The sequence below is a fragment of the Canis lupus genome, chromosome 15 (genome assembly GCF_011100685.1).
Source record: "Canis lupus familiaris isolate Mischka breed German Shepherd chromosome 15, alternate assembly UU_Cfam_GSD_1.0, whole genome shotgun sequence".
NCBI classification, from domain to species: Eukaryota; Metazoa; Chordata; class Mammalia; order Carnivora; family Canidae; genus Canis; species Canis lupus.
In genome coordinates this window covers 57,787,915-57,807,157 of record NC_049236.1, presented here as the reverse complement: position 1 = coordinate 57,807,157, position 19,243 = coordinate 57,787,915, and positions in this window count along the sequence as shown.

Below are 19,243 nucleotides of genomic sequence, written 5' to 3'. Positions count from 1 at the left end.
AAACAGTCAATTAACACATATTTTGTATTGTATATGGATTTTATACTGTATTTGTATAATAAGGTAAGCTAGAGAAAAGAAAATGTTATTAAGAAAATCATAAGGAAGACAAAATACATATACAGTACTATATTTGTTGAAAAACATCAACATATATGTGAACCTACACAGTTTAAACTCATGTTGTTCAAGAGTCAATTGTGTGTGTGTGTGTGTGTGTGTGTGTATTACATAAGATATATTATTTAAGTATTTTATTTTTTATCTATATATCTTAACTGCAATCTGCTATTTCAAATATACGGTCTCTGGGATTTTGTTTTTAAAACTCCCCAATCTCTTTGCTGGCTGCCCAGTAATGACCACAGATTGGGAAAATGATATCACGGATGACTTATGAAATAATCTCCTTCAGCATTGCTTTACATAATTACTCTACATTTTTTGTTCAAGGTAAACTGCTTAATGGCATAATAACTTCTCTCCTGTTATTCTATTTAAAGTTGGAAGCTTGAAAAAATATTATATAAAAAACAATGGCTCTCGAATGTAGTTGTAATAAGTGGCACATCTCCATGTGAGTATAGTGTTTGGTAAACTTAAAAAGAACTCTTAGGCTAAATTAAATTTTACATCTAAAGAATGTATGAGTTTACCAACCAAGTTTTCCATAATGCTCATATTAGCATGTATTATTGATTTTTAGTCTACATTAAATTTGTTTTTTCACATGCACATATTCTTAAGATTTAGCACATGAAGCATCTTCAAACCTCCTTTCTCAATCTCTTTTATTTAGACTTGAGTTTTTTACAGTAGTTTTAAGCCCACAGCAAAATTGAGAGGAATACATAGATTTCCCACATACCCCTTCCTCTATACTTGCAAAGTATCCACCAATTTCAACACTCACCACCAAAGTGGTACATTTGTTACATCTGATTAACCTACACGGGGGAAATGTGGGGAAAGTGTTCCATAGCCCTGTGATTAGGTTTCAGCCTTTTAGTGACCGTAGGCCTCTGAAATGTGAGTTTCATAAGTATTCCTAAAATTATTCCCAACCACCCACCCACCCAACCCCACAAGCCATAGATTCACCTACCAGAGATGGGACAGGATGGTTAGAATAGGTTGGAGATGGTTATTTCCACCTTCCTAGATCACTTAGGGTCTGATAATAACTCAGCCAGTGTCTTTGGTTAACTAAGACAGAGTCCTCTGGCTTATTTTAAAATGAGTCCTTTTCTATAGTCATGATATTATAACAACTTTTAAGGTGACAGATAATAACTAGGCTTATTGTGGTAACAATTTCATTATATATGCATATATATGTGTGTGTGTGTGTACACATATATATTTATACATATATACATATATAAAATCACATGTACATCTAAAACAAATACAATATTGTTTGTCAATTATTCTTCACAGGGAATTTTTTTAAAAAATAAAAAATATAAACTGACAACAGAAAATGAATCCAAACAAACAGAAAAGGTTCTTTCTTTCAGAAAAGGCTGGAAGCACCAGTGGATTTCTTTATGGTATTTACTTTGGGAACCTGGTTGAGGTCCCGGTGGTCTCACCATATTGTGCGGGCACCCCCTTAAAACTAGGTCCCTCTGGAGTTCTTAACACTCAGACTTTTCCATACTAAACCTCCAGCAATTCATCAATTAAAGTTTAGGTTTTTCTTTTTTTTTTTTTTTTTTTTTTTAAAGTTTAGGTTTTTCTACCCTCTCACTAGTGCCCACTGTGGTTTCTCCAAAATAGAAAACAAAAATCCAAGACTATAAATGAGATAATTAAATTACTGCCAGTTTTGCATTGAGGCATGTTCCATTTAACTGCAGAACCTTTAACACTGAAAACCATTATAGAAACAAAACAAAACAAAACAAAACACCATAATTTGGCCTGGCTGATTACTTCTTAGAATTCTCAAATCAGTCTACAAGGAAGAAAGCAGTTTCAAGTAAACTTTAAAAGAAAGGTAATAACCGGGGACACCTGGGTGGCTTAGTATGTTAAGTGTCTAACTCTTGATTTCAGCTCAGGTCATGATTTCAGGGTCTTGAGATCAAGCCCTGCAACAGGCTCCATGTTAAACACAGAGTTGGCTTGCTCCTCTCCCTTCCCCTCTACTCCTCTTCCCATCTCTCTAAAAAGTAAAATCAATAAAACCTTAAAAAAAATAAAAGAAAGGGAATGACAAATTTAAAATATGTGACTATATAAGATAATTTCCCAATAGTTATGAAGGCAATAAAGAGAACTAGCTAAGAAAACCATGTGAATACAGAGTAGCAACATCTCAGATTAATGAGAATGTCTTAATAAACCTAAATGTTTTTAAAGGAAAAATTCAAAAAAAAATTAAGGAAAGCAATTTAAGAATAATCGTAGTCAAAGCAAAACAAAAGGAAATAAGAAAAACTTAGTGTACCCTACTGCTTTAGCATAAGAGTTCTCATTATTAACTGTGTAACAGAAGATAACAGGGCAATTCCTAGCCCATTCTTTGGAAGAAATAGAATGTATTCACTAAGATTGCTGACCCTGGAGCTTCGGTGTCTGGTAATAACAGAATAAGATCCTGTAGGAGTAAATACCCTGTGGGTGTGGGGTAATATAAATGTAAATGGACAGAATAGAAAGAAAACAGTTACATGAAGTCACTGGGGGAGGGATGGTGGGAGACATTCTGTGGTTAGGAGTACACTGAGAGGATGGGAGTTTAGTAAGATGAATTTCATTTTTACAGTTTTTAATCTTAGACCAGATTCAGCCTGTGACGTGCCAGGGAAACCTCAGTTACTCAAAAGACTTCAAAGAATCTCAGAAAGGAAGTGTTAGAAAGGGGATTCCTAAACTCTGCTGGCAAGATCTCAGACTGTTCCTTGAGCCATGTGCTCAGTATACAAAAATGAAAAACTGAAGAACTGCCACTTAAAAAATAAAATATATTGTCTGAACAACCTTCTTTCTTGCTAAAACAAAAGATAGGACATTCATTGGAGGGAGAGACCAAAAACAAACAAACTAATTAACTAATTAATTAATATTTGTTATGTCTAAGCTTTATGCAGAACTCCACAGTTTAACATTCACAATTTTCATGATACTATGCAAATTTCCTCAACATACAAAGAACCAGGAAAATAAATATGTTCTGAATAGAAAAGAAAATCAAATGATAAAAATGTTGAGATGATCCATGTATACTAGATTATGCAACTTATAAATTTCAAGAGGCCATTAAAACTACCGTCAATGAAAGAAACTAAAATATTCTGACAATGAATGAAAGCTATAAAAGTTTAGCCAGAAATAGGAACAAAAACAACTAAATCAAAATCTAGAATTGAAAAAGTCAATATCTGAAAATTTTTAAAACACTAATCAGACTTTATCATAAAATAATATGAAGAAGCCATACTGAAGAAGAGAGCAGATAATAATGAAACTATTAAAATCTAAAGAGTAAGAGAAAATCTTAAATGCAGTATGATAAAAATGATGCATTATAACACATGGGACCAACTATTTGATTAATGAAATATCATAAAAATCTTGGGACGTAAGTATAGAGTAGAGCAGCATTTTTTAAATACCAAAAGAAAGAAAAATAAATTAATGCATAATTCTATATGTAGTAAAATTATACTTCAAGAAAAAGGTGAAATAAGACATCCTCAGAAAAAAAAAAGAAATCTAAGAGACTTTATTGCCAGATAATGTACAATGGAAGAAAAATCATTCCAGTTAGAAACTTCAACTTTCAGAAAGGACTGTTTAAAATCAGACATGTTAATCATCTAGTAAATATATAAAGTATTATTGTGTACCTTAAATTTTTATAAAACCGTTTAAAACAAAAGAGCATTTAAAAAATCCTTACAGGCATTATACAAACATTGTAAATGTAATGCAAGTACAAATTATAACATAAAGAAAGAACATGGACATAAAAAGATCTCTACATTTTACATGGAGGGATACAATAATGCTATAAATTGTGGAGATTTAAAGATATATATTTTAATTCCTAGTAAAATCACTACAAATAATGCAAATGAGCATAGACTTAAGGGCATAAAGGAAAATCAAAATGGAATTGTAAAACATTAGCTCAGTGGTTTAGCACCGCCTTCAGCCCAAGATGTGATCCTGGAGACCCAGGATTGAGTCCCACGTCGGGGTCCCTGCATGGATCCTGCTTCTCCCTCTTCCTGTGTCTCTGCCTCTCTCTCTCTCTCTCAAATAAATAAATAAATAAATAAATAAATAAATAAATAAATCTTTAAAAAGTAAAAATAAAATAAAAAATTAAACATTCAAGAAGAATCCTGCAAAAGGAGACAGAATCTGAAGATACAAGTAGACAACAAAAATAAAATGGAAAATAAAGTAAAATAAATTAAATGAAGTGGCAATCTAAGCCAACCATTTAAATAATTACATAAAGAGACAATTGATGAAAGATTCCAGTTTAAAGCTAGAGATCACCAGAATGAATAAGAACATCTAGACACAATTGTATGCTCTTTAAGAGACACACTTTAAATAGACATGGCTCAGAGAAGTTAAAAATAAATGGTTGGGAAAAATATATCATTCAGTCAAGTAAGAATAAGCAATCTCCAGTAGCTATATTAATATCAGGTGAAATATGTGCCAAGATAAATAGTAGTGTTGAATATACACAGACAGAGGTCTCCATAATGATAGGAAGAGCCCATCCACACAGTGAGAACAACAATCACAAATGTGTATGCACATAATGGCAGAACATTTATTAAGATTTATTTATTTATTTGAGAGAGACAAAGACAGAGAGCGAGTGGGGGGAGGGACAGAAGGCAAGAATTTTAAGCAAACTCCACAAGGAGCCAGGGAGCCAGAGGCTGGGAGCTGGGAGCAGGGCTGCTCTCCCTACCCTGAGATCGCCATCTGAGCTGAAACTTAACCAACTGAGCCCTCTAGGTGCCCCAATGAGAGAGAACTTTAAAATACGTGAAGCAAAAGGCATAGAATTAAAGGAATAAATAAATACATAAATACATAAAAAATACTAACAAAATGCTAAAAACCACCACTCGGGAATGGATAAAATAACTGAAGAGAATATTAGAAAAGATGGAACAGGCCTAAGTAACACTATCAACTACCTTTCTTTTAAAATTTATCTATGGGATACTATGCCCCAGTTAACATATTGTTAGCTATTTTCAACATATATTGTACATTCACTGGGCTATATTATATTTGAATTAATTATTAACAAGTAATAGTAATTAAGCTAAGAGAAAATATTGAAGTCATACAGAATATGTTCTCTGACCGTATGGGACTGATTTAGAAATCCATAATGATAATATGAATAAGAATATATGCCCTCAAATATTTATAAATTGAACAGTACACTTCAAAATAATCCATGGATAATAAATAAATAAATAAATAAATAAATAAATAAATAATAATAAATAAATAAATGAATAATCAATCCATGGGTAGAGAAGTCACACATCAGAAAATAATTTGAACTACATTAATAATAACATATCAGAATTGTGAGAAGCAGCTAATACAATACATTGAGGGAAACTCATAGCCTTAAACTCTTATTTTAGAAAACAAGAAAAATCTAAAATTCCCAAACTTAGAAATTAAAAAGGAGTTCTTAAAAAATTAGAAAAAAAGATCAAATTAAAACCAAAATAGAATGAAGGAAATGATTCAGATAAAACATTAATATGAGAAAAAGAAAATGAACAAATAATGGAGAAAAAAACAATGAAATAAAAGCTGGTTTCTTGAAAAGGTAAATAAAATTCATCAGTTTCTAAGTAAACTCACAAAGGCTAAGAGAAGACAACCTACCAATAAGAAGGAAAGATTCTGAACAGCTTTAAACTAGTAACTTGACAAATTAAATGAAATGTACAGATAACTTTAAGAAACATAAATTTCTGAAAACAGAAACAAACAAGAATAGAAAACCTGAATAGTCTCTAGCTTTAGAAAATTCTTTCCATAAAGAACACCCCAGGCTCAGATACCTTATGGGTCGAGACCGTCTGTTATTTGAGGAAAAAATAATGCCAATATTAAGCACTTTGAGAAAGAAAAGAAGAAAGAGGTACTTACCAGCTTATTTTCTGAAGTCAGTGCTATTCTCTTACGCAGGCAGATGATGTTTTGACACGAACAAAAGCCCTGCAGATTGGACTTGACGATTAAAAAATGAAATCGTACCTTATTTCAATAACTACATATTGAGACCTGTTATAGAAATTTCATCTCTATTCAGATACTAAAATATACTTCCAATTTTTAACTTTGTTTGTGGTTTACTATGTTATTACCATTAACTTCTTTATAATAACCTTCCTTATTAATAGAAGAAAAATATTTGCAACTAACAAAGAATGCAGACCTATTTTACTTAGCGTAATGGCCTCAAGATTCATCAAAGTTGACATAAATGGCAGGATTTCCATCTTTCTCGTGACTGAACAATATTCCAGTGTATACATATGACACATTTTTCCATTGACTGGTACTGAGGTTGTTTTTACATCTTGTCTATTATGAATAACACAACAATGAACATAAAAGCTCAGATCTCTCTCCATGATGATGATTTCATTTCCTTCAGAAGTAGGACTTCTAGATCATACTGTTCTTCTATTTAATTTTTTTTTTTTTTTTTTGAGGAATCTCCATACTGGTTTCCATTGTGGAGGGACCAATTTACATCCCTACCAACTGTCCCTACCAGTGGACAAAGGTTCCCATCTTTCCACTTGTTATCTCTTGTCTTTTTGGTAATAACCATCCTAACAGATGTGAGGTGACATCTTATTGTGGTTTTGATTTGCATTTCCCTGACATTTAGTAAGATTGAACAACTTTTTATTTACCTTTTCATGTCTTTTTTGGAAAAAATGCCTATTTAGTTCCTCTGTGCAGTTTTTAATTGGATTTTTTTCCCTTTTTTCTTTTGCTTTTGAGATGAATGAGTTTTTCACATATTTTGGATATTAGCCCCTTATCAGATATGAGATTTGCAAATATTTTCTCCCATTCTATAAGTTGTGTTTCCATTTTGTGTGTGTTTTTTGGTTTTTGGTTTGGTTTTATATTTGTTTTGGGAAGGTTGCTGTGCAGAAGATTTTTAGTTTTGTGTACTCCTACTTGTTGATTTTTTCCTTTGTTGTTTGTGTTTTTGCTGTCATATTTAGGAAATTTCTGCCAAACCTAAATCCAGTGATTTTTCCCAATTTTTCTTCTAGGATTTTTATGGTTTCACACCATATCTATAAGTCTTTATTCCATCTTGAGTTAATTATTGTGAGTGATGTAAGGTAGGAATCCAATTTTATTTTTATGCAGGTGGCTTTCCTCTTTACAAACATAATTTATTGAAAGAAACCATCCTTTCCCCCATTGAGTATTCTTGGATACCTTGTCGAATATTAATGGAACATATATACAAAGATTTTGTTTTTGGTCTTAGGTTTGTTCCATTGATATATGTATATATTTTTAAGCAAAAATCATACTGTTTTAATTACTATAGTTTTGTGGTATGGTTTAAAAGCAGGTAGTATAATGCCTCCAGCTTTGTTAACCTTTCTCAAGATTTCTTATAGTAGCATACAAATTTGAGAATAGTTTGTTTTTTTTTTTTCTATTTCTGGGTAAAATGTCACTGAAACTTTTTATAGGGATTCTATTGAATCTGTCAGTTGCTTTGGGTGGTATAAACATTTTAATAATTTTTTTTAAAAAAATCATAAGCATGGAATATTTTTCCATTTATTTGTGTCTTCTTAATTTTCTTTAATGAAAGTTGTGGTTTTTAGTGTACAGATGTTTTACCTCTTTGGTTAAATTAATTCCTTAGTATTTTATTATTTTGGTTCAATTGTGAATGAGGGTTTTTTTCCCCCATGTTTTGGTGATTGTATATGAAAACTCAGCTATTTCCTGTGTGTTGACTTTGTATTCTGTAACTTTACTGACTTTGTTGATTAGCAGTTTTGGGTGGAGTTTTTAAGATTTTTCTCTCTAATATTATATCATCTATAAACAAAGACAATCTTGATTCTCCCTGTCTTATTTTGCCAGCTTTTATTTCTTTTTCTTACCTGATTTCTTGGGTTAGGACTCCCAGTACTATGTTGAATAAGAGTAGTGAGAGTGGGCACCCTTGTCTTTTTCCTGATCACAAAGGGAAAGCTTTCAAACTTTCAACATTAAGTATGATGTTGGCTGTGAGTGTGTTATATGTGCCTATTTAAGGTGTTTAGGTATGCCTTTCTGTGCCCAATTTGTTGAAGGTTCTTATCATGAAGGAATGTTGTTTTATAAAACACTTTTTCTGCATCTATTGAGATGATCATATGATTTTTATCTTTCATTCTATTAATATAGAGTATCAAATTATTGATTTGCATATATTGAACCATCCTTGCATCCCAGAGATAAATCCCACTTCATCACGGTAAATGATCTTTCAATATGTTATTGAATTAGGTTTGCTAATATTTTGTTTAGAATCTTTCCATATATATTCATCAAGGTTATTGGTATATAGTTTTCTTTTCTTGTAGTGCTGTTATCTGGCTTTGAGATCAGGTTAATCCTGGCTTCATAAAATTAGTTTGATAGTATTCCCACCTGATCAATTTTTTGAAAGTGTTTTAGAACTACTGGTTATTTCTTCTTTAAATATTTAGTAGAATTCACCAGTGAAACCATCTTCTTCTAAGGTCTGCTGTGCCAGGAAGGTTTTTTTTTTTTTTTTTTTTTTTTTTTTTTTTTTTTTTTTTTTTTTTTTTTATTACTTATTCAATTTCCTTACTCATTATTAGTTTTTTCACATTTTCTATTTCTTTGGTAAATTATGTCAATTTCATCTGTATTATCCCATATGTTGCTGTATAACAGTAATAATCTTTTATGATTTTTGTTATTTCTGTGGCATCACCTATAATATCTTATATTCTGTTTCTGATTTTATTTCTGACTCCACCCTCCTTTTTTCTGAGTTAGTCTAGTAAAAGATTTGTCAGTTTTATGTTTTCAAAAAACAGCCCTTGATTTAATTGATTTTTTTGTTTTGTTGTGTTTCAGTTGTCTTTCTGGTTTCTTTTTTTTTTTTTTTTTTTTTTAATTTCCACTCTGATCTTTATTTCCTACTTTCTGCAAACCTTGGGGTCAGTTTATTTCTCTTCTTTTTTCCAGTTCCATGAGGTATAAAGTGGCATTGTTTATCTGAGATCTTTTTTGTTTCTTTATGTAGGCATTTATCAGAATAAACTTCCCTCCTAGAATGACTACTGCAGCATTCCATAGGTTTTGATAAGTTATGCTTCCCTTTTCATTTGTTTCAATATATTTTTTATTTCACTCCTGAGTTATTCTTTAACTCATTATTCATTCAAGAGCAAGTTGTTTAATCTCTAAATAGTTGTGTAATTTCCACCTTTTCTTGTTATTGATTTCTAGTTTTATATCATACTGGTCAGAAAGATACTTGGTATGATTACAATCCTATTAAATTTGCTAGGACTTATTTTGTGATTTATCATGTGGTTTGTCCTGAAGAATGTTCTATGTGTACTTGAGAAGAGTTTGTATTCTGCTCCTGTTAAATGGAATGCTCCGTATAGCCCTATTAGTTCTGTTTCATCTAAAATGTGGTTCAAATCCAGTATCCCCTTGTTGAGTTTTTCATCTGGATTATCAATCCATTGTTGAAAGTTGGGTATTAAACTCCCCTACTATTATTGAACTATTGTCCATTTCTCCCTTCATTTCTATTAGTATTTGCCTAATATTTAGGTACTCCAATGTTAGATGAATATATTTATGATTGCTACGTTTTTGATGACTTACTTCCTTATCATTGCATAATGACTGCCTTTGTCTCTTGTTACCAATTTTTAATGTTTGCTTTCTCTGATATAAGTACAGATACACTTGCTTTATTTTGAGTTCCACTTGCATGAAATATCTTTTGCCATTTATTTACTTTGTGCCTATGTGTGTCCTTAAAGCTGAAGAGAGTCTCTTTTAGGGAGTATATAATTGGATCTTTTTTTTAAATCCATTTAGCTATTCTGTGTCTTTTGATTGGAAAATTCAATCCATTAATATTTAAAGTAGTTATTTATAGGTAAGGACTTACTAATGCCATCTTAACATTTGTTTTCTGGCTGTTTTATAGTTCCATTTTTTTTTTTTTTTTTTTAGATTTTTTTCTTGCTGTTTTCCTTTATAAATTGCACTGAATACTGTAACTTCAATAATATTAAAAACTATCATTTTACTCTTCCCCTTTTGATGCTTATAATGTCACCATTTACATATTTTTATCTTGTATATCTATTAATAAATTGTTGAAGCAATATTTTTAATTTTTTTGTCCCTTCTTTTATACTAGAGCTAGTAGTTAACACATCACCATATTATAGTATTAGACTATTCTAAATCTGATTCTATGTTTGTCTTTATCATTGTATTGTATATTTTCAAATATTTTCAAGTTAACTAATTTGCATCCTTTTGTTGAAGAACTCCTTTCAGCATTTCTTGTAAGGCAGGTTTAATGGTGATGAATCTCCTCAGCTTTTGTTCGCTGGAGAAAAGTCTTTATTTCACCTTCAATTCTGGAGGACAACTTTGCTGAGTAAAGTCTTTTGGCTGGCAGGTTATTCTTTCTGTACTTTGAATATATCACTCCATTCTCTCCTGGCCTACAAGAACTCTGCTGAGAAATCCACCGATCACCTTGTGGGAATTCCCTTGTATGAGAATTGTTTTTCCTCTCATTGCTTTTAAAATTCTCTCTTTGCCATTGGTTTTAGATTTATTATTATATGTCCTGGGAAAGATCATTTTGTTGGGGTATTTTGAGGTAACCTATTGAATCATGAACTCGGATATCCAAATCTCTCCTTAAGTTTGGGAAGTTTTTAGGTGTTATATCTTTAAATAAACTTTCTTCCTTTCTTTTCCATCTGGGACCCCAATGATAGGTACATTATTTATTTGTATAGCATCCAATGATTCCCATAGGCTTTCTTCATTCTTTTTCAATCCTTTTTTTTGCCTTTCTGACTACATAATTTCAGATGATGTCTTTTGGCTCACTGATTCTCTCTTAGCTTGTTCAAGTCTGCTGCTAAAAATTATTGAGATTGGTTCTTGTTTTCTTCAGAACCAAAATTTCTGTTTGGTTCTTTTTTTATGTTTTCTATCTTTTTGTTAAACTTCACATTTTGTTCTTGTGGTATTTCTCTGATATCATTAAATTGTTTATCTGTGTCATCTTGTAGCTCTCTGAGTATCATTAGAACAATTATTCTTTGTCAGGCAATTCTTAGATCTCCATTTTATGGGATCTGTTACTGGAGGCTTACTGTATTCCTTAATTGGACTTATATAGTCCTGATTCCTCATAATCTTTATAGCCCTGCATAAGGGTCTGTGTATTTGAAGAAGCAGCAGCATCGTCCAGACTTCAGGGACTGCATTAAGGAAAGGCTTCCACTTTCAGATGGGGGCATGATAGATCATGCTATGACTCTGGGTCTAGTGGCACAGGCCAAGTGTGAGGGTGCATGGCAGCAACAGGTCCAAGAGAACATTATGTCTTTTTGACTCAGGACACTGAGTTCCACAGCATTAACAACTCTGTGGTACTAGGAAACACTGTGGTAGTTGGGGACGGGGGAGGGTGTCTGCAGTGGTTCTAAGGGCTGTTGTGTTCCTTAGTGGTACCCCAAGACTGACAAAGACCAAGAAGGTGGTGAGAGCTGGTGGTGTTATGAGGGCTAGTTGTAGGTGCCTTATGTGGTTGCAACAACTAGTTGCAGGTACACATGTAATGTTGGGGATCAGGGTCGTTAGTCAAGGGCTGTGGACAACTGTGGGCTAACTGGCTGCTATTGGAGTTCAGTTGTTATCCCGCTCTCCTATGGCTGCACACTCTCCCCTTAGGCACAAAAAATGCAGCAGAAACTGGGGATGTAGTGAGGCTGGATGTGTGTCAATGCACAGCTTTAAGGACTAGCTATAGGTGTGTGTATAAGCCAGTGACAGAAAGCAGGACCTAACCCATGAACAGCTGTGAGGAACCTAGCTGTCAGTGTGGTCACCCTTGACTACACACTCTCCTTTTGGGCATGCGTACTACAGAGAAGGCAGATGAAGGGCTTTAGATCTGTGTGGTGCAGGTACACAGCTGGAGCGGCTAGCCCTAAGGGTGGGCACAGTGGTAGGGGTCAGCTGGAAGGGCTAGGCTGGTTTTATTTATACTCACTTAGCTGCAGAAGCTCAGCCTGGATACCAGTATGCCCCCCATGCTCTGATAGAGCAGAGAAGAACTCAAGTAGCTAGCATCTTACAAGCACAGGCACAGAGACATAGAAAGCCTATCAATGCCAGCCCTAGGTTCCCATAGGGTTGGGACGGAGAGGGGTGGAAGTACTCAGGAAAGACTGAAGTGGCTGGCAAGTAGTCACCATCAGCAAATCCAAATACCCATGGGGTGACATTTGGCAAGCTCCGCCTGCAGAGGATGAGGTGTCCATTGACTTGTCAGTGGCAAATTCTGCTGGTTTTGTCTACAGAGCAGTTTTCTGGGAACTGCTATCTCTCCCGCTGAATGCATGCTAACAATAACTTCTGCTTTTCTCCCATGATTCTAGCTAGGTCAAAACATCTGTTTTGCCCATCTGGATGGGGTAAAACCAAGGCAGGATCTTCATGCAGCACTTTGAAAGGCTGGAGATCTGGTTGCTCATGCTGTTCTTCCTTTCTTGGTAAGAGGAACTGTAGCTAGAAGGTTCCCTCTTGGCACTGGACAATGCCCATCAGGGGACAGAGTGATGAGAGCAAAAATAAATTGTCTCCCTTCTCTCCTTGTACAATTATTCTGTTTTTTGTTTGTTTGTTTGTTTTATTGCTTTGCTAAAACTTCCTAAGTGGATTTTACAGTCTCCCATAGCTATTTTTGTTCATTGAGAGTTATCCGATTGATCTTTGTAGGAGGACAGAGAAGCTGAGTTCTCCTTTGTTGTCATTTTTTTCTGCAATCCCTCTTGGGCAATTTGTTCTTTCTCCTTATTTTTTCATCAGATCCTCCAGTGCACACAATATCATGTAAATGTCACGATTCAGAGTTGTGCAAGAAAGTACTCACATGGAATTGAGATTTAGTAGATTAAAACTGCAAAGTCGGCAAACCTGTGGACCAGTTGAAATAATGTAGATTCATAAACTAATAATAAAACTAGCCATATGAAATAAAATGTGTTAATCTCCTGCATAACTACGTGCCGCCTCTTTCAGTGACCAAAATAAAAGAGCCACGTCTGGCTCACTGTTACAAACTACATTTCTGGTACCAAAAATTACGTGTGTTTGTGCTTCTAGTAAATATGTTAGTTCCTGTAATATTAATTAATATGTAAATGGATATGAACAGCTCTAAGAAGCCATCTGAGACCATGTCCTTTATAAAATTGTAGAAAATTTGTTTTGCAATTATATGATGCTTGTTTTGGCCTGAGAGCTGAAATGTGGGTCATTGTTGTAAATGAGGCAGAAAAAAATTGATTGTAGTGCATTTAATATGTATTGGGGGCTTAGCTCTCCAGAAGTATCTGGTTAATAGGAATTTTTAACTCATCTTTTCTGTTTAAGGTACTTACTGTATTTTGTGTGTATGTGTCCAGAATCAGAGGTTATAACAGTTATATTTTGTTGAAGTAAAAACTTCTATGAATTAAGGTGCTTGAAAATTAGAAAGTCAGCATCCCAACTTAACATTTTTTTAAACAAAATCTGATGTATTACAATAACACTATCACCTACAGATAAAGAGGAGGAGTCAACAATCTTTCTTCTTTGGTCTGACCAAATAACTGACTATCCTCTGATCACAGGTATCCACATAAAATTTTCCTTCAAAAAAATGTTTCTTCATTTTGCTAAAATGAAGACTGAACATCACACTGAATACTACATTTCACTGCAGCAAAAGAACATAACTACCAGGGACTTACCATTAAAGAAATAATTATAATCTTAGGGCATAAAAACAGACAGAAACCACTTAAATTCTTAAAATAAGTTTTCATATAAAAATTGATTCCTAGAAGTTTTTCATTGGTTGCAGAAAAAAAGAAAAATCAATGTTAGTTATATCTTATGAATTACATTTTTGTGATTTATTATATGTCTGTAATTTTGAATATGGTTTGTTATTTTCTAAGAACTACGTTTGACATTTCATAAAAATCTTCATCTTCCCTTTTAAGCTTCCTACCAGGTGATTTTTATCAACAATGATTTTATTTCAAGTGAGTCCTAAATTCAAAATCTGCCTAATTTGAATTTCTTAGTCTCTTTCTTTTTCCTCAAATACTGATCTTAAGTACAAAATTCAACTCCTTTCAACTCAGGATTACTTCAAGTAAAGATAAGAGTCAAAGACTGTTAACTAAGCCCTGAGCTTCTATTCATCCTTGCCAGTAAGCCACATTCCATAGGCTATGTAGGAGTGGGGTCAACTTTGCCCTTATGAATTTTCACCTCTTTCCAGGGTACAGAATAGTACTTTCCCCTGAACTACAAACATTGCTTGCTATGTCAAATTGTTGGACTCCAATTCTGGTTGCCTATCTGGAAATGTCATCATGAACTTCTTATAATCATAAGGCTCATGCAAAACTTGTTCTTTGTTACTGCATTTTGAACTTCTTTGTCCAGATCATTCCAGTTATTTTGATTCAGGAACGTTAAACCTAGTAAAGGAGTCTAGAATTCGCCTTTGTAGCCCTGGTGTCTGTCCATTTTACTGTAATTAACGAAACTCTTTTAAATTAAGGCTTTGAAATACAACATTTAAAACTAATTATAGGGCAGCCCAGGTGGCTCAGAGGTTTAGCGCCGCCTTCAGCCCAGGGCGTGATCCTGGGGTCCCAGGATCAAGTCCCACATCGGGGTCCCTGCATGGAGCCTACTTCTCCCTCTGCCTGTGTCTCTGCCCCCCTCTCTATGTGCCTCTCATGAATAAATAAATAAAATCTTAAAAAAAAAAAACTAGTGGTATGAACAGACTTCTGAGAATTTGACATAATGTCACTGTAACAAATAGTAACTATAGGCCAAATTTCACTGTTAGAGACCCTCAGAAACAATGTGTTCCATAGCTATTACAAGTATCCTGAACTTGCTTCCTTAATAGAGTGTTTATATCTTTATTTGTGGATTTTTTTGTCTTACATATTATTTAAGAGTTAAATGACTCACTTTTTATCACTATTCAAATCTGTTATCTGTTTCTGAAATTTATTGATTATGTTTTGGGCCCTGAGTGTGACAAATCCAATGGGAAGTTTTAAAAATAAACCTATTTTCATATTATGATTAGATCCATAATTATAATTTCAATATTCCAAAATAGAGAATTCTTTTAAAAGTACATATAATTGGTTAAGAAAGAGAAGCTAATTATATTATGAAATAATAAGACTAGAGGACTTATAAACTCCAACTACTTTTTACCTCTATAGGTTCTCCAGTGCTTAACCATATTACCAAATGTTTTCTATTTCTATTTTGATACCCTGTTGAGTCCCCAACTTCAACGCACACAAAACTCAACTGAGTATATTTTTATTTAATAATCAACACACTTTCTAAACCTTTCTAGTTTTAATAATACCATATACAAGTAGAATGAAATTGTGAAACTATCAATCATTGTTTCTGCTACAAAATAAAATAAAAAATAAAGAAGAAAAAAAAGATTTAGAGTAATGTGCAATTTAATTCTCACATCAGCCATTTATTTAACAATATAGAGTATCTATGAAGTATAGGTATTGTTGTGGATCCAAGAATACTATAGTAAGTGGAATAGATACTTCCCCTGCCTAGTGGTGGAGAGAGATAGTCAATTAACAAAACGCATAAATGCATAGCATGTCAGCTTGCAGCAAATGCCCTGGATTGACTTCTAGAATGACAAATGAGAAATATTATTTCAGTCAAGAACCACTCAACCTCAATGAATCGCTTATCCTAGCCTTTAGGCAACATAAAAATATAAGGAAATGTAATACTATAAGATGAATACTTCCTGAATTATGTAACTTAAACATCAATAATAGGATAAAATAGCCTAGATTGAGGCTGTAACAATCTCAGTCAGTTCCTTTCTATGTCTATTACAATATGAGCTTTTTATTTTATTTTATTTTTTTTTTAATTTTTTTTTTTATTTATTTACTTATGATAGTCACAGAGAGAGAGAGAGAGAGGCAGAGACACAGGCAGAGGGAGAAGCAGGCTCCATGCATCGGGAGCCCGATATGGGATTCGATCCCGGGTCTCCAGGATCACGCCCTGGGCCAAAGGCAGGCGCCAAACCGCTGCGCCACCCAGGGATCCCCAATATGAGCTTTTTAAAGGCATACATGTACATTCTAAAGGACTGTCTACCCTAAATCTGCATAAATTACCAGAAAATAACAAATGAACAACTGAGCAAATAAAAACCTAAATTAGAGTAATCCATATCCAACTTGCCAAGTATATATGCATGCATATGAATATATGATAAGTGAAGATATTTTCTAGAAGACCCAAAACAACCTTTTACATTAGTAGGCAGAGATAGTTAGTTTCTTTTCCCGTCTTTTCCCCTTAAATGTCTATATTTTAGGGAAAATCTGTAGTGTATTTTTGCCTAAGTCTGCATTGACTATATGCTTTTTTCCAGGAACAAATGGTATTTCTTGAAGTAAAACAAGTTCTTCATCACCTTGAAGGAAAAAATAATATGAAACTTAAAAACTAATTATTATATTATATTATATTATATTATATTATATTATATTATATTATTATATTATATTTTAAGTTAGCTCTATGTCCAATGTAGAGCTCAAATTCACAACCCTGAGGTCAAGAGTCCCATGCTCTATCTACTAAGTGAGCCAGCCACCTACACTATATTTTCTTTTTAATGTTCTTTGTCAAAAGCAAAAATAAAAAGCAAAGCAAAATATCTCTAGAGTCCAATTTTACCCAGATTAAACTTATTACATATAAAAGGATTTGTTATAGAGATAAGTACCTTTTGGATTCTCAAGCAAGGTCATTTCATTTTCTTACTCTTCTATTACACCTGACAATTAATTGATTAACTGGTCTCCAAACCATCACCCTAATCTATATTTCTTGCATATAAATGGTATCTTGCAAGGTGTTTCCTATTTCAAATATGGAGACATATTTGCCTTTTTCTAAAGTATCACACTTATCATTGTAAAAGTTCAGAAGTCAAGCTGTTCTGAAAGGCACTTATCCTTTTCTGTAATTGTTTGGCATCATTTTAGTGTTAGCTCTATGAATACTCTGTTAGTCCAAGATCTTGACTTACACAGATGAGGTGCAAAGTAGGCACTTAATTATATCTTACTGATACATTGCCTGATGAATTTAGACATCTTTCTAAAATAAACTGTTGTATTATGTATAACTCCACTCATGCATTCAAGCTTTTTCAAACTCTTGAAAGAATGCTTCTGTCAAAATATATCATATTTACACAAAATGCAGCAATTTGACTTTAAAATAATATATATAGCAAAGAGGAGTCCCTAGATAAATTTAGAGAGAAAGATGATAAGATATGAATGACAGGAGAAGACAAGTATTTTTACAGTATAATTTTAGGGAGACAGGAAAGTCAAAGAAATGATTAGAATTCTGGAAATTGAGTGACAGTATTTTCCAAGTGACAGTGAATAAGCAAGTCAAAAAATAAACAAGAATATTCTCTTTGGAAAAGGAGTAGGAGAATCGTACTTGATAAGGAAAGTATGGTAAAAACACACATAGATAGGCAAAGTGGTGTTAAAAATCATCTAAAAAATGATATTTCTGTATGTGAAAATAAATTCTTATTTGAGGAATATTAATATTGAAAATAAAAAATAATTTTTAAATGAAGAATAACTTTTTAAATATCTAGCTTTAATTGAATTGGGTATTTTTTAAAATGCAGGTGAAAAACTTCCTTATATGTGTTTTTCTTTTTTTTTATTGAAGTGAAATTCTCATCATAAAATTAAATATTATAAAGTATATAATTCAGTGGCATTTAGTTTATTCACAAAAGTGTGCAACCACCACCTCTTTCTGGTTTCAGACGTTTTCATCTCCCCAGGAAACATTCTGTGCAACAAGTAATTACTCCCATTCCCACCTACCCCCATCCTCTGGTAACCACTAATATCCTTCCTGTCTTTATGGATTTGCCTATTCTGGCTACATCATATGAAAGGAATCATAACATGTGATATATTGTGACTGTCTTCAGAAGACATGGAATGGTAATTTAAAATAAAGCATTAAAAAAAAAAAAGAAAAGAAAAAAAAATAAAAGAAAATAAAGCATTTAAACCAAAGGAGTTTTAGAAAATTTGAAGAAAAATTTTAGAATAAGGTCTCTGGCAAAAATAACCAGAATGGAAATATGTGTCTAGTCAATGTTATTGTACAATTATTTAAACTTTTTTTATTTTTGAATTTTCAATGTGATTCATCAATTGTGAATAAATCTGTCACAAACATAATCTATATAACCAACATAGGAATCATTAAATGGGAGGGGAATATGGTGATAGAACAGGGCCAATCTGTTTCCTTCCTAGCAGCTTTATATAGAATTTGGAGATGATATGTTAAAAGTACCTATCAAACTATGTTGCAAATAGTAGTAATTTAATAAACTGGATTCATTTTTAGTTATTCAATGACTGCATACATACACATCAATTTTCCTCTTATGAAATCTCTGAAATACTGTCTGTCACTAACAAATTTTCTTAAGACACGGATGTTTCTGGAATGCCTAGGTGGCTCAGTGGTTGAGCGTTTACCTTTGGCTTAGAGCATGATCCTGGAGTTCCCGGGTTGAGTGCTGCATCAGGCTCTCCATGGAGAGCCCACTTCTCCCTTTGCCTATGCCTCTGCCTCTCTCTCTCTCTGTGTGTCTCATAAATTAAAAAAAAAAAAAAAATCTTAAAAAAAAGGCACAGATCCTTCCATACAAACATGAAGAGCAAAAATGAAAAAGAATATATTTCATCATAAACTGAGACTCTGAGAACTTATTTATAACAAAAAATTAATAATA